Here is a 16279-nt window from a genome sequence, read left to right on the forward strand (position 1 = left end):
TATTGGTTATTATGTACCAAAGTATGACATTATTAATATTGGTCATGTTGTAGCATTCCGGAAATTTATATTGTTTTTATTCCGATTCAGTGATTAGGATGTCGACGTAAACATCCGCCTTAAAAAAGTATATAAAGGCTGAATCGCGGTATCTAGCATTCATTCCAGTCTTAGCTGTGGAGAGTACAAGACGTGTGTGAACAAACAGCGATATAAGTAAGTGAGACTATAACGTCAGCTTACAGAAGAAGTCGACCTTATAAAATAAAGGTCTAGTCTACAAGAAAAGTAATAAATAAAGGCTGTTGTGTTTTCCGAGTGGCAAGCCACTCAGAGGCTAACCAGCGACGGAGGTTAGCCACCACACTTGTAATTAATCTTGTTGACCCGTCTGGCAACCAGGCTGTTGTGTACAGTGTGTCTGCCTGAATAAGGCTAGCAGTGTGCACAGCAGTTGAAGGGCTGTCACTTGTACTGACTGTGTCCTGAATAAGGCTGCAGTGCAACTGTCAGTCCGAGGTTGGCCAGTGTAAGGGATAGCCTACCCACTGCCATTTTCTTAATCATTTATAATTATTCGATTTACTATTAAATATTAACGTGATTATTAACCTAGATAAGGTTGGCCATCTATTTGTATATTTTGCAGGCCTTTGTAATCATTTGTCAATCTTTTATTAAGAAAAATTATATTATATTGGAAATCATCCCCCCAAACCTTGAATTGACAAGGTACGACCCCCGATTGCTATTATAGATTCCGCTCGACACGTTACAGAATTTGGTGGCAGCGGTGGGATTTGGGGCACTTGATTTTTCTTTATAATTGGCTTGTTAACTTTAGTAGCTACCAATAATCGTATTTATTAGTTGAGTAGTATGGATGACCTTACTAAAATTGAAAGAGAGCTAAGCAGACTTCAGGCAAGCTTTGATGAAGATAAAAGGAAAACCGCTAGAGACTCAGGTTTACCTGAAAGCAGGCGGACAACCTTAGAAGATGATTATTATGAGGCAATGGGTGCGAAACCTAAATTAGTTGGGACGACCACTCTACCTACTGATGTATCAGAAGGAAGAGAGCCTGAGAGTCGCGTTAGCGTAGGTAGGTCAGATGACAAGACTCCAGATAGGTTTTCCTTAACAAGTACACCTTATGTTAGAAGTAGGCAGGATGACCCTCTGTTTACAAATATCACAACACGCAGACCTGATGTAAGGGTAAATGTTGATCAACATAAGGGTAACCATGTAAAGCCAGATAAGTTTGATGGTACTACCTCATGGCTAGACTTCAAATCTCATTTTGATGTATGTTCTGAATTGAATGGTTGGACAACCTCTGAGAAAGGCATGCACTTAGCTGTATCCCTACGAGGTCGGGCACAAGCTGTGCTGGGCAGTCTTCCAGAAGGAGAAAAATGTAACTACAGGTTATTATCCAGGTCACTGGAGGAGCGATTTCTGCCACCTAACCAAACAGAGTTGTATAGGGCACAATTACCAGAAAGGAGACAGCGGGCTTCTGAAACATTGCCAGAGCTTGGGCAGGATGTACGCAGGCTGGGCAACCTCGCGTATCCTACTGCCCCAATTGACGTTAGAGAAACCCTTGCAAAAGAGCAATTTATTGATGCTCTGAAGGACAGCAACATGAGGATCCGCATCAAACAAGCCAGGCCTGTTGACCTGAATGATGCGATACGCCATGCTGTGGAGTTAGATGCATTTAATTCTGCTGAAAGACGTCTCCAGGAAGATAAAGGTTATTTGAGAGAGGCCAACCAGCCATTGGAATCAGACAAAGACACCGTAACCACGCTGTTGAAGGTAGTACGTGACATGCAAGAGGAAATGAAATCAATCAAGATGGCAGTACAGAACTCAAAATCTACAAAGCGTACATCGTCAAACATAATTTGCAACTTTTGCAAGAAGAAGGGCCACATGAAGAAAGATTGTTACTCTTATCAAAATATGCAGAAGAAGTTATGGTTAAAAGAGAAAGAAAAGCCCACCTCTTTACCAAGACAACAAAAGGGGGCAGACAAGGATGCAAGTAGAACTGGTGTAAGTCGGAAGGCAGGGGAAGCCGGTGTATTTGTTGATGCTACGATAAACGGTAGTAAAGTGAAGTTTCTAATCGACACTGGGGCAACCGTTAGCATCATTTCCCCATCAACATTGTATTCTGTGATGGGTGATACAAAGCCAGTTCTTGACAAGGACAACCAGGACGTTCTTACGGCAGATGGTACTGCAATGAATGTAGAAGATTCTATCTCAATTTCTTTCTTGTTGTCTGCCCTGACAATCAATCAGAAATTTACAGTAATTGATGTTGGTATTGATGGCATATTAGGGCTTGATTTTCTTACCACTAACAATTGCTCGCTTGATTTGCCACATTCTTCTATGCTGATAGAAAGTAAGCGGGTAAAATTGTCATTCGAAGGGAAAATAGGTTGCTGTAGGGTTACCCTAGCTGCCAATATCACAATCCCTCCATGTAGTGAAATTGTTGCCATGTGTAATGTTGCTGCACCTGTGTATGAGAAAGTGCCAAACCTTGGTGTTATTGAACCGTCAGACCGTTTCATACAATCAGATCGGGGTTTAGTAGCCAGAACATTGATCAAAGGTAGCAAAGTCACTCCTGTCAGACTTATGAATTTATCTACTGAAACAAAGAATTTGTATAGAGGGACTTTTGTTGCCACTCTGTCGGCTGTCGACAATGTGTATGAAAAGAGCAGTCACATTAACAAGGTAGGAGAGCTGCCTTCTCATCTACAGGACTTGTATCAGCGGTCAGTCAAAGAGTTGACCACAGAGGATGCCAAGGCAGTAAGAGGACTGTTAAGAAAGTATTCGAGTCTATTTGCTGCGACTGATGCTGATCTTGGACAAACCAAGATGACGGAACATACTATCGATACTGGTACGAATACTCCGATTAAGCAGCATCCAAGACGATTGCCAATACATATGCAGGAAGAGGCAGACCGTCATGTTGACGACATGCTAGAAAGAGGAATCATAGAAGAGTGCACCAGTCCCTGGTCGTCTCCAGTTGTGTTGGTTAAGAAAAAGGATGGAACGACTAGGTTCTGCGTTGACTATAAGAAGCTAAACAACGCAACTGTCAAAGACGCTTATCCTCTTCCTAGGATAGATGACTCCCTAGGTCAATTATCGGGTGCCAAGTACTAATTCCACGTTAGACTTAAATGCCGGATATCGGCAAGTGGAAGTTGCAGAAAAAGATCGACCCAAGACTGCATTTGCAACCAGAAAAGGGCTTTATAGTTTTAAAGTTATGCCCTTTGTGCTTTGTAACGCCCCTGCGACGTTTGAGCGTCTCATGGAGCTTGTACAAAGAGGTCTACAATGGCAGATATGCTTGTATACCTTGACGACATCATTATTGTTGGAAAAACGGTAGGAGACATGATTTTAAATCTAACACAAGTGTTTTATCGATTGTTAGCTGCGGGACTAAAGCTCAAGCCTCGCAAATGCACTCTATTTTCAACAGAAGCAGAATATTTGGGACACGTTGTATCTGAAAAAGGGGATTGCTACACACCTGATAAAATTAAGGTCGTTCAGACATGGCAGGTACCCTCAAATGTATCAGAGTTAAGATCATTTTTAGGATTCTGCAGTTATTATAGGCGATTTGTCAAAAACTTTGCCAATATCGCCAAGCCACTGCATGACCTGACTAAAAAGGGTATTAATTTTACATGGTCTGATGAATGCCAAGTATCCTTCGACAATCTTCGAAAACAGCTATCAACAACTCCTGTCTTGGCTCATCCAGATTTTAATGAAAGATTCATCCTGGATACCCATGCCAGTCAATATGCAATTGGTGCAGTAATGTCACAGATAAAAGATGGTGTTGAACGACCAATTGCCTATGCCAGCAGAAGTCTTTCAAAATCCGAAAGAAAGTATTGTGTTACCCGAAAAGAGCTTCTGGCTGTTGTACACTTCATCAAGTATTTTAGACATTACCTATACGGCAGACAATTTACGGTAAGGACAGACCATAGCGCCCTTAGATTGTTGATGAATTTTAAGGACCCCGAAGGGCAGCTCGCAAGGTGGATGGATGTGTTATCCACCTATGACTTCACAATAGAACATCGGCCAGGTAGACTACATGGTAATGCCGATGGTCTGAGTCGACTGCCATGCAAGCAGTGTAAAGTCAGCCATAATGAATTGACTCACCAAACCGTAAACAAACTTGAGGCCCAAGACAAGTTGATTCTAGAAAAGCCTTTGAAATGTCTTCAGGATGAAGATGAGGATATCAAAAAGGTAAAAGTTTGACTCAAAAGGAGAAAGCAACCGAAAAAAGATGAGATTGCGTCCGAATCTGTTGTTGTGAAGTCCCTTTGCTCTCAGTGGGACCGGCTGGTCATTGAAAATGGAATATTATATAGAAGATGGTCAGACCTTGTTACAAAACAGGATACTTTGCAAGCCATTGTCCCGAAGCAGGAGCGATGGAATGTTTTGAAATATTACCATGACTCGAGAACCACAAGACACTTGCGAGAATCCGTCAATTTGACCATTGGCCAGGCCTCCAAAGGGATGTTCATTGATGTTTGCTGCTGTGAAGTGTGCACCAAGAGAAACACCTAGGCAAAACAACAAGGCTCTCAATGCATTTTAGTCTTTACAGGGTATCCAATGGAAAGACTAGCGACTGATCTTTTAGGTGAACTGCCAATGACATCAAACGGGAATAAGTATATCCTTGTTGTGGCAGACTACTTTACGAAGTGGATGGAAGCTTTTGCATTGCCAAACATGGAGGCAGAAACAGTCGCCACAAAGATTGTTGAAGAAGTCGTTTCCAGATTTGGAGTACCAGCTACCATACATTCTGATTTGAGCAGGGAGGGATCTTTATCGTGCCACACATGCTGTGACAGGGGGCCTCGGTTTATTCGGTCTCATCCGAAAGACCGCCCCATTTAGTCGCCTTTTACGACAAGCAATGGGGTACTGAGGACCTATTCTAAACCCGGATCCCCAGGGGAGAGGATAAGTTCCAAATAAAACATCTTTCATTACTATTTCTTACACGTACTTACTACATTAATTACATAAACAAAAATTGTTGGTTTTTAAATGAACATTTCTATTAAAAGCTTACGTCTGAAAAAGGAAGAGATTTAAATATTTGACATGTTCCTGGACATCAAGCAGGCAAACTGTTAGCATGAATGTAATGAGCGTTCAGTCCTCTACCAAAATTGTGAAATTAATGGCCCCAGGGTCGGGTTCTGGTGTTAGGGCGGGGCTTTATTGATTATACATGTATAGTGAAAATGCATTAAATGTTTGAAAATCTTCTTCTCTACTCCTGGGTATTAAATAAGCTAACTAAGTACATAGTTATTATGAGCAAGAGTGCCTCTTCCAAAATTGTGAATTTTATGGCCCCAGTGTCAGGGGTTCTGGTGTTAGTGTAGGGCTCTATTAATTATATACTGAAAATGCATTAATTCTTTCAAGATTTTCTCCTCAGCTCCTGGGTATTAAATAAGCTTACTAAGTACATAGTAAGCGTAGCATGAGCAAGAGTGCCTCTTCCAAAATTGTGAATTTTATGGCCCCAGGTTCAGAAGTTCTGGTGTTAGGATGGGGCTCTATTGAATATACATGTATTAATGTGAAGATCCATTAATTCTTTCAAAATCTTCTTCTCTGCTCTTGGGTAATAAATAAACTAATTTAGTGTAAATATATAATGCCTCAACCAAATTTGTGAATTTCATGGCCCCTGTGTCAGAGGTTTGCCATTTGGTGTAAGGGGGGTGGGGGGTTTGAGGGTTAATTAATTCATGCCTACTGGGTAGAGGTATGGGGTGGGAGGATTAAGTAGTAAATTTAGTAGGTTAAATAATAAATTAATGCTTTAAAATCTGCACTTTGGTATTAATCAACCATTTATGATGAAATAAAATTTCCAAAATTTTCAAATATGTGTCTCCGGGGTCGGTGGTTCCTTTGGGGTGGGGTTGCACAACTGGTTATAAAGTGGAAGTGCATTTTCTCTTTGTTACTCTGATCTACCTCTGGGTATGAAGTAAATAGAGTAAGCATGCCAAGTTTATAATTATGATAGGCAATGGTGCCTCTTTCAATATTGTGAATTTCATGGCCTCTTGTTTAAATCACACACCAAATTCAATTGTTGGAAAGTTGTTACATGATACTCAGGTGACCTATAAGGCCCGTGGGCCTCTTGTTTCAAGAATACTCAGTATTGATTTTATATTTGATTTATACGAATCTAGATTATTTGTTTGACATAAATATTCCCTTACTTTCCGCGTTTTACATCACCTGGTTGTTTGGGATATTAAAAATATACAAAACTGACATATGATTCAAAAGAATTTCTTTTTTCAAGGGAAATATGAGTAAAGGTTGAATATCTACTAATATAGAAGTAAATCCAAGTTCTTCTGAAATAAAATTTATATAATGAACCTTACGAACAAAGACAAGGTTGTTACCTACTGTGTCAGCAGGTACCAGTACTTACTGATCATGTTATTGTGAATTTAGAAAAAAATTATTTGGGGGAGGAGGGCATAAGTATTTTACAAACATATATTGCTTCAAATATGACTTCTGTAATTTTCATTTGCTTTACATAATTATGCTTGTACAGCGCCTAAGAGTTTTATATACAGGGCGCTTTATAAATGTTTAATATCCTGTAAATCACTTTTTATTCGCGAGAACTTTATTTTCGCGTAATTACGCGAGAAAATTTAAATTTAATTCTCGCGTATAATAGTATTCCTTAAGAATATATAGAGCAATAACCACAATTCGCGAAAATTTTGTCTCGCTAATAAAGAGTCAATGACTATCTCGCGAAAATAAGGTGCCGCGAAAATTAAGTGATCTACAGTAATAAAATATATGACAAGGTTCAGATTGAACTTGTTGGGTTTGAATATCGTTTCCAAATGATACCCACCCTGTAATTAAGTATTTTTGATCCCTTATGCATGTCTGCTAGAAGTAGCAGATACCATGCTGAGAGGATTACATGTAGTTACCTTGTTGTGTCGAAGGAAATTTAAGATTTTATTGCTATATTTCTGAAGTGGTAGAATTAAACTTCCTTGAGACTGATGTGTGTATTTTGTAACAAATTATGGTGCCTTTAAATACTTTTAACTCAATTATGTTTCCAGTAAAATACGATAACTTTGTTTCATTCACACAAATTTTTTCGGACTCAAAACCCTCTTCTATTTGGAATATAGCCGTAAATTACAAAGAAATTGAACTCTGCAAGTTTATCTGTAAATTGTGCACGAACTTATGTCCAAATGATCATTTCGAAAATTGTGCTACATGTATAGGTGGAAGAAATTTCTCTAATGTTTTTCAACATTCCGCTTGTACATGTCCAGTTACATGTACCACAGAAATAAGGAATAACTGGTGGAATGTGATCACAAACTGTTTCGACATACGTCTATGCGGAGAATTGTGCGGCCTAACAGAAAATGATTTATTTTTAGTTCTGCTAGGACGCCATTCAAGCTACGAAACATACAATCAAGCTTTTCGCCTATTGAATTTTAACCTTGTTCGAAGCGCAGCCGCGCATTACAACAGGCACTTCGACAGCTTTCGTTTACCAATACCTAACGCTGTTAGACACAAAATACCGAGTACCCCCTTTTTTTTCCATCACCCCCCCCCCTCCCCCTCACCTTTAACATTCATTTAAGTTTTGTAAATATGTTTTTTTTCTATATTTAGTTTTGTATGTTTATGTCTGTTTAAATGTAGTGAGTGTAATGTTTACACATATCATATTTCTCCATGTGGAGGAAATAAAGGATGAATCATAAGATTATTCATAAACTTAACATTATTCTAAGACAGATACAAATTGCATATCGTTCTTGTAAAAACAACAAATTTGACAAGAGGCCCATGGGCCACATCGTTCACCTGAGCACTGTGGCTAGGAAAAAGTAGAATTGGTTTAATATTGAAAAGTTTAAATCCAAAAGTAGTCCCATGATCAATCATAGCTTTGCTATTCTTGAGGAGATGATTTTTAAAGAATTTTCCTATATATGTCTATGTAAAACTTTGATCGGCCATTGTGGCCCCGCCCTACCCCCAGGTGTCATGATTTGAACATTCTTAAATCTACACTACCTGAGGATGCTTCCATATAAATATGATGAATGATAGCTTTGTTATTCTTGAGAAGAAGATTTTTAAAGAATTTTCCTGTATATTTCTATGTAAAACTTTGGACGGCTATTCTGGCCCCGCCCTACCCCCGGGGGTCACGATTTGAACAAACTTGAATCTACACCACCTGAGGATGTTTCCCCATAAGTTTCATCTTTCCTGGCGCAGTGGTTCTTGAGTTGAAGATTTTTAAAACATGCCACCAAATTTTCATAAATTCCTAATTATCTCCCCTTGACTGAGGGCATGGCCCTTCATTTGAACAAACTTGAATCTCCTTCACCAAAGATACTTTGTGTGTGCCCCCCTTCCCCCATCTTCATCTTGTCGCTGATTGCTTAATTGAACATTTCTATAAGACTCTGAAACTTGATATTGATATATTGAAAATTGATATTCCAATAAGATATATATATATTTGCCAAGATTTGGAGGAGGGGGGTGGCATTGTCCTCCCCCGCACCCGGTTCCGACGTTTTTAAGTGAACATAAATAGTTTGATTAATTAGAAAAATTAGGTATTGACCTTTCTTTTTTTTCTTTGGGGTATTCTTTCGTGCCGTACCTTGATTCATTTCCTTTTCTGGACATTACAGAGATCTTAATTCTTTATCTACAATTAACTCCGCATTATTGTGTTTCTAGACCTGGTCCGCCATTCTTCTTTTAATTTTCTCGTAAGACGTCTCTCTATACAAAAGTTGAACCTTGGCTGGTATTTTTTCCTGTACAGCAGCTTAACCAGCAGATTGGTCCAGGACAACAACTAGGATTTCAAACTTTTATGGCGCAGTTGATACCAGTGCTTGCAGAAGCTATGAACCCCTCTCTGGCTAGCAGTGTCCAGTTTGTTTTCAGCTCATTAAATAAAACAGTTCAGAACCAAGCTAAAACAATTTCAAAAACAAAATAAACAAATTGTTGATCTCACAGGGCATTTAAAAATTATGAAGAACAAAACACTGATCTACAAAATCAAATCTGGAATATCTTAATGATACAGTAGATGGCCTAGACTAGGGCAGTACGGAAGGAGAAACTTCTTAAGATTTCATAATATTCCGGTTCCCAACCATGGCACAGACACGGATGCTAGAATTATTTCTATATACACTCAGCACTTATCAATAGAGCTCAAAGAGGATGACAATTATTACATTTACTTTTATTGTTTTTAAACAAAGCTTCTGTCACTATGCGTTATGTTTTGCCTAGTGACACATAGGTGTCATTTTCCTCAAGCTTGTTCACAATTTTTATTTTGTTTCCTTCATTATTGTTCTGTTCTTTTTTGAACTTCTTTCTACCCAAACTTTTTTTCAATTTTTTTTCTTTTCAATTTTTAACCAAAGGTCATACAAACAAATTTGCATGTTTACTTATTGTCTCCTTGTGGCTGGTTCAAATATTGCTCAATACGTCTCTTTATGTCTTGGAAATGGCTAATACAATAGAACAATATCGAGCCGCAATCGGACTTTTCTATTGTAAATGTAGATGTACATCAAAAGCACTGCTATTCTATGTGCTACGATTTAAGGATTTGGTTTATTTTTGTCTGAGTGTCTTGATTATATTTGGTTCAATGCTATTTTTAGAATGATTAACTTACGTATTGTAGACACTCATACTACTATGCTATGGGGAGATAATTCGATCAGTATTTCTCATATGAAAGTTTATTTTTAAACGTGCAATTGTTTATCAAGAGATCTGGTCGTTTTTGAATTTATTTTTATTAGTTTGTACATACACCAATTTAAATTATGTACACGCATTACCTATTAAATAATCTTATTGACCTTTGTTTCCAGTGTATATTACATTTTTGAACAATACTTTGTGTAACTAATTGTTATAAAGGAGAGGACGTTTTAAGTATTAAGTACTTGTGTCCCAATCCTTTTGTTGTAACATCTTAATTTTAAGGTCCGGATGTTTATTATCAATTTTCGCCGTGTACTAAGGGTTTAGTCCGAACTTGTCACGATTAAATTCTGATACGGTCATGTTTTCAAACTATTTATGAAGATCTTCTATGAGACACGCCTCTACTGTAGCCTCGATTTCTTTAATTTCGCTGGGAGGCACACCTGCGATATGCCATTAGCTTAAATATGTTCAAACCAATTAGATTGCAAGCCGAATGTTGTATTATATCTGATGGAATTTATCTAAACGAACGTCCATTGGTAACTCCATATAAATCGGTGGACATTAATCGGAGAGCACCTAATGAGCAGCGCAGGCGCCGAAAGTTTAATTTGCTAGACTCGGTAATCATCTTAATTACCCTTGCTGGGACCCCTTCGCTCGTTTAAACGGTCAATGAAATATATTTCTTTTCGTTTTTTAAAAAGTAAAAGATGTGTGCCTCACAGTGGATTTGAACCGGGGTCTTTGGGTTGAGGGGCTAACGCTTAATACACTAGACCAGTAATGCTTGCAAGTTCGGGGTATTTAAATTCTCTTTTATGTTGGTATTATTAAGTGGCACTATTTTGTTTATCGCAGTAACTTGCAGGTATTTGGGTTTAGGGTATTTAAATCTTGGAATCGGTTATTGTAATCACTCGACAAAAGTTAGCCAACGACTTTCCTGATGTCTGACTCTGAAGAATCTCACCATTCGCCACGTGCAAATGTAGACTGTCAGCCTGCACGAGGTTCTTCAGGAGGAGCCGGGCCGATTAGAAATGCTGACTTATCAAATTGTGAAGCCCACCAATTGTTCGCTTACAAACTGGATTCAGCCTTAGCAGAAAATAAGAAGACCATATTACAAGAATTGGATTGCAGGACAGCTTCGACTTTACCAGATAAGAATCTTGACTTTAAGTTGGCACATCATAAAGAGAGATTTTTGTTTATCAGAATTGCAATCTAATTTCGAAAGTATTCATAAATTTGTTGAACGTGGTGATTTTTCTGGTATAGAAAAATTGATTACAGATTCTGTAAGCAAAATTAAAGAACAGAAAAAGGTTATACGTATAGCTGACAAATATGGTTGGGACGTGGCTAGAGAATATAAGGATGATCCGATTACTGACAATTCGGAAGACAATCAACGTTTGCGTCAGGCTGAGCAGAGGGCAAAGCGTAAAAGGTTTGATAACAGCAACTACAATAACTACAATAATCCTTTTCGCAGCTATAAGCAAACTTCAACCTTCTAGATTCTCTCCCTACCAAAGGAATTTCAACTCTACCGGAGCACAACCTTCCCCTTTCAAAGTCCAGCCAGATCAGTGCCTATACTGCAACGCATTCGGTCACTGGAGCGTTAACTGCCCCCTTAAACGAAGGACACAGGGACTCTCTAAACCTACAGCCACACAAACAACTCCAAGCGCCACGTCAGACAGACTGTAATATGGTATGCAATTTTTTGTGTCCTGATAATACCAAAGATATTATTGTTAAAGGCAATTTAGCTAATAACATTGGTTTTTGGAAAAATTGTTTAAGTGCTGACAAATTTATTGTGGATATTTTAACTTACGGTTATTCTATTCCTTTTGAATGTGTCCCTAGGCCTATTATTTTGTGTAATAATAAGTCTGCTTCTGAAAATGAGAATTTTGTCGACCAAGAAATTTATTCTCTTTTAAGTAAAGGTATTATCATAAAATGCAACTCTCCTCCTACTGTCGTAAATCCTTTGTCTGTATCACAAAATTCTCAAGGTAAGAAAAGACTTATCTTAGATTTACGTCACGTAAACAAGTGTGTGCGCAAAGACAAATTTAAATTAGAAGGTGTCAAACATGCAATACAGTATTGTAAAGCCAATGATTTCATGTTTAAATTTGATTTGAAAAGTGGGTACCATCATTTAGACATAAACCCATTTCATGTTCAATACTTGGGGTTTCGTTGGAAAGATTGCTACTACTGTTTTACTGTTTTACCTTTCGGCCTTAGCTCAGCTCCATACATTTTTACTCAACTGCTGAAGCCTTTAGTTAAACATTGGAGAGGAAAGGGGTATAAAATAGTAGTGTATTTAGACGACGGGTTCGGTCTTGCATCTAGTTATCAGTCTTGTCTTCATATGGCAAATGCTGTTAAACTATTTTGTCGTATGGCAGGTTTTGTAGCAAACAAAGAAAAGAGTATTTGGAACCTCATACTTCTCTTGAATGGCTTGGTTTTATTTGGGATACGTCTCAAGGTACTCTGTCTATACCTTCGCATAAAATCGATAAAATTTTAGACAAAATTAAAAACATTGTGTCAAAACCTGCTAATCTCACTCCCAGAGTATTATCAAGTATTGCAGGTACTATCATTTCTTTTCAGCAAAGTTTAGGCAATATTTGTTCGCTAATGACAAGAGTTATGCACATGATTATTGCTAATTCTATTTCTTGGGATAATACTATTTGTATGACAGAAGAAATTAGAAATGAATTGATTTTTTGGTTGCATAATTTAGATTATTTACCCTCTAAATGTTTTTTCAACAATGCTTTTATCCCACAAAGGATTGTGTATACAGATGCAAGCAAATTTGCTGGAGCCGGTTATTCTGTCGAGTGCGCGGATAGTATCGTTCATAAAATGTGGACTTCAGAAGAGATTTTCAAAGTTCTACTTGGAGGGAAATGAAGGCTGTGGAAACGACTATTGAATCCTTGCTTAGTAAGCTAAGTAACAGAACTGTTAACTTGTACACAGACAATCAAAATGTTGTTAAAATCTTAACTGGGTAGCATGAAGAAAAGTTTACATGACATTGCTATGAAAATATTTGCATTGTGCATTCAGAATCAGATTTCCTTGGAGGTTGTGTGGATACCAAGATCGGAAAATGAACTTGCTGACTATTATAGCAAAATTTTTGATTATGATGATTGGTCCATTTCAGATACAGTTTTTCAATTCTTTAACAGCAAATGGGGACCTTACAACGTAGATTTATTTGCAGACTGTAATAATTTCAAAGTCAAAAAATTTTTCAGCAAATTCTGGACACCTGGTACTTCTGGAGTCGACGCTTTAGCTTTTAATTGGAGGGATTTCAACGCCTGGATTGTTCCTCCGGTTTGTTTGGTACCAGCTGTAATTAATCATATGTTTCTTTGCAGAGCTAAGGGCACCCTTGTTGTTCCTAAGTGGACTTCGTCTCATTTTTGGCCCTTTCTGGTTGATAATAATGGAAAATTTAAATCTTTTGTGGTTGATCATTATGAATATGTTAAACCCAGAAATTTTTTCTTACCAGGTTCTGATAGTAAGAGCATTTTTGCACAACCTAATTTTTTGTCTAATGTATTGGTGTTGAATATGAATTGCGGTTGAATATATGTATGAACATTTAAGTTTTTTGGTGTCGGTTTTACTTATTAATTGTTAAAAAAAAAAAAATAAAAGAGGTTTGTCATGTTATATATATATGATCTAGTTGTTTCATTTACAGAACTTATTCTAGCTCGTAAGAGAAGTAACTAAGATTGTGCATAACGTCTTTGTGATTCTAGTGGGTTGGAAACTAAGTGTAATGTGAAATGTGATCTAAGGCTAGGAGCCGCCTGAGTCGTGATTCTATGCTGAGAGCTTTTTGAACTGTGCGGTAAGGCTGAGAGCCATTCAAACGTGAGTGCAGGCTGAGAGCCATCCGAACTGTTACTTAAGGCTGGGGGCCACCAGATCTGTGAGATAAATCTATTATAGAGACTTGTACTGTGTTCACTGTTAAGTACTTATTTTATAGTTGATTGACTCCAAAGTTACAGTGTATGCATTTGTTTTTGTTTCTATTTTGACATGTTTTTTCTTTTGTCGATACGGTAATATTGTTGTCAGTTTTTTGTTGCAATCAATTAAATGCTTAATTTGATGTTTTTGATCGTTTTTTCAGTCATTGCCACATCCACACTGGGACGAACTTTCTAACATAGGGATGGACCTATTGCCTTGTTGGCCAATCAGATTCCTAGTTTAATAGAGGCGTCAAAATCTAGTTCCACCTTGCGTAAATATCAAATTTACTTCTCAAAATTTCAAAAATGGTGTACTGTTCATGAATTGCAATATTTGCCAGCATCACCTTCTACAGTTTCGTTATATATATCCTATTTGGTGCAAACGAATTCATCATCTTCTGTTTTGAGTGCTTCTTTGTATGCCATTCAATGGTATCATGATAAAAACTTATTTTCAAATCCGTGTAGTGAAAAAATTGTGAAATTAACTGCGGAAGGTGGGAAACGCATTTTGGCTAAACCTTGTGTTAACAAAAAGGAACCCTTAACTGTTAAAATCATTGGAAAATTTTTAAATTCAAAGAATGACCCAAATAATTTATGTCATTTGCGAACCAGACTTTTATGTGTTCTAGGGTATGCTGGATTTTTTCGAGCAAGTGAATTATGTAATATTAAAAGATCGGATATAAGTTTTCATGATGATTATGTCGAAATCATTATCAGGAAGTCAAAGACAGATTTATACAGGAGAGGTAACTCTGTGCATATTGCGAGAACTCATTCTCCTTTTTGTCCAGTTGAATGTTTAAAAGATTATCTTCGATTGGCTGAGGTTAAAAGGGATTCGGATGATTTATTTTAAGATCTGTCGGTTTTAGAAAGCAATTCTTATAAATTGTGTGTTATAAATAAACCTTTGTCGTATACTTCCATGAGAGAGATCTTTTTAAGAGCACTGTCAGAAATTGGAGTAGATAGCACAAAGTTTGGACTGCATTCTCTAAGATCGGGAGGAGCTACAGCAGCAGCCAACCTTGACATTCCAGACAGACTGTTTAAGGCACATGGTAGATGGAGGAGTGAGTCCGCCAAAGACGGTTATGTTAAAGATAATATTGATAATATTCTTTCTGTATCAAAAAATCTTGGTTTGTAATTTATTACAAGTTTAATTTATTATAATAAATCTTTACAGATGTCCAACTCACCGACGTTTGTTTTCGAAATGGCTAACTATGTCTTATCCTATACTCTGTGTTTGTTTTATTTAAATTTAGAACAGGAAATGATTTATGTTCGGATGAGCGAAGCGAAGGAGAACATAAATATATTTCTTTTCGTTTTTTAAAAAGTAAGATGTGTGCCTCACTGTGGATTTGAACCGGGGTCTTTGGGTTGAGGGGCTAACGCTTAATACACTAGACCAGTAATGCTTGCAAGTTCGGGGTATTTAAATTCTCTTTTATGTTGGTATTTTTAAATGGCACTATTTTGTTTATCGCAGTAACTTGCAGGTATTTGGTTTTAGGGTATTTAAATCTTGGAATCGGGTATTGTAATCACTCGACAAAAGTTAGCCAACGACTTTCAAGTTTATTTTCTTTTGTTAAATTCTTTTTTTTTTTTGCTGCTTCAATTTTTAGATGTATTTTTCAGATATTGCATGAAAGTTTTTCTTGAATTTTGCCACTTAACCTCTCTCAATCAGGATGTTACCGTTTGCACCCATCAACAGCGGACTTTGGGAACGTTTTCCGTTAGGAATCTTCCAACATTGACTCATTTGGATGCTGATCTTGCCCTCCTACGGACGCGAATATCTTTGTACAACTTTGGCTTTAATAAATGGCTAACTATGTCTTATCCGTGTATACTCTGTGTTTGTTTTATTTAAATTAGAACAGGAAATGATTTATGTTCGGATGAGCGAAGCGAAGGAGAACATAAATGTATTGTAGTGTCACGTTAGCGACTGCGATTCGAAGAGAAGTGGTTTTCGGGTATCTTATAGGGATATTTTCTATAAAAAACCCCACTGAGGCCAAAATAAAAAATACCTTTGTTTCCCCTAACGCGACCGACCCAACTAAAACGCGCCGACTGAAAAGATTTTTTTAAATAACATGATTCAAATTTTTTTTTATTGTCAACCAAGTTTCATAGAATACAATTTCATCAAAATCAGTATTTATCAGAATAGCTGACATTGTTCTACTGTGATTTTCAAGCATTTGATGGAAACAAAATAGTGCCAAGATGTGATTACATAGAAGTAGTTCTTTACAAAACAACAACGATGT

General features: G+C 37.4%; 1 pseudogene; it reads left to right on the plus strand.

Annotated features, from left to right (window-relative positions):
• The first annotated feature begins 10867 nt into the window (after window positions 1–10867).
• LOC134243639 (uncharacterized) lies at window positions 10868–11835 on the plus strand (annotated as a pseudogene).
• The last annotated feature ends 4444 nt before the right edge of the window (window positions 11836–16279 follow it).

Source organism: Saccostrea cucullata, unplaced genomic scaffold (genome assembly GCF_032062105.1).
Source record: "Saccostrea cucullata isolate Sc308-1 unplaced genomic scaffold, CSIRO_AGI_Scuc_v1 ctg7903, whole genome shotgun sequence".
In the NCBI taxonomy this organism is placed as follows: Eukaryota; Metazoa; Mollusca; class Bivalvia; order Ostreida; family Ostreidae; genus Saccostrea; species Saccostrea cuccullata.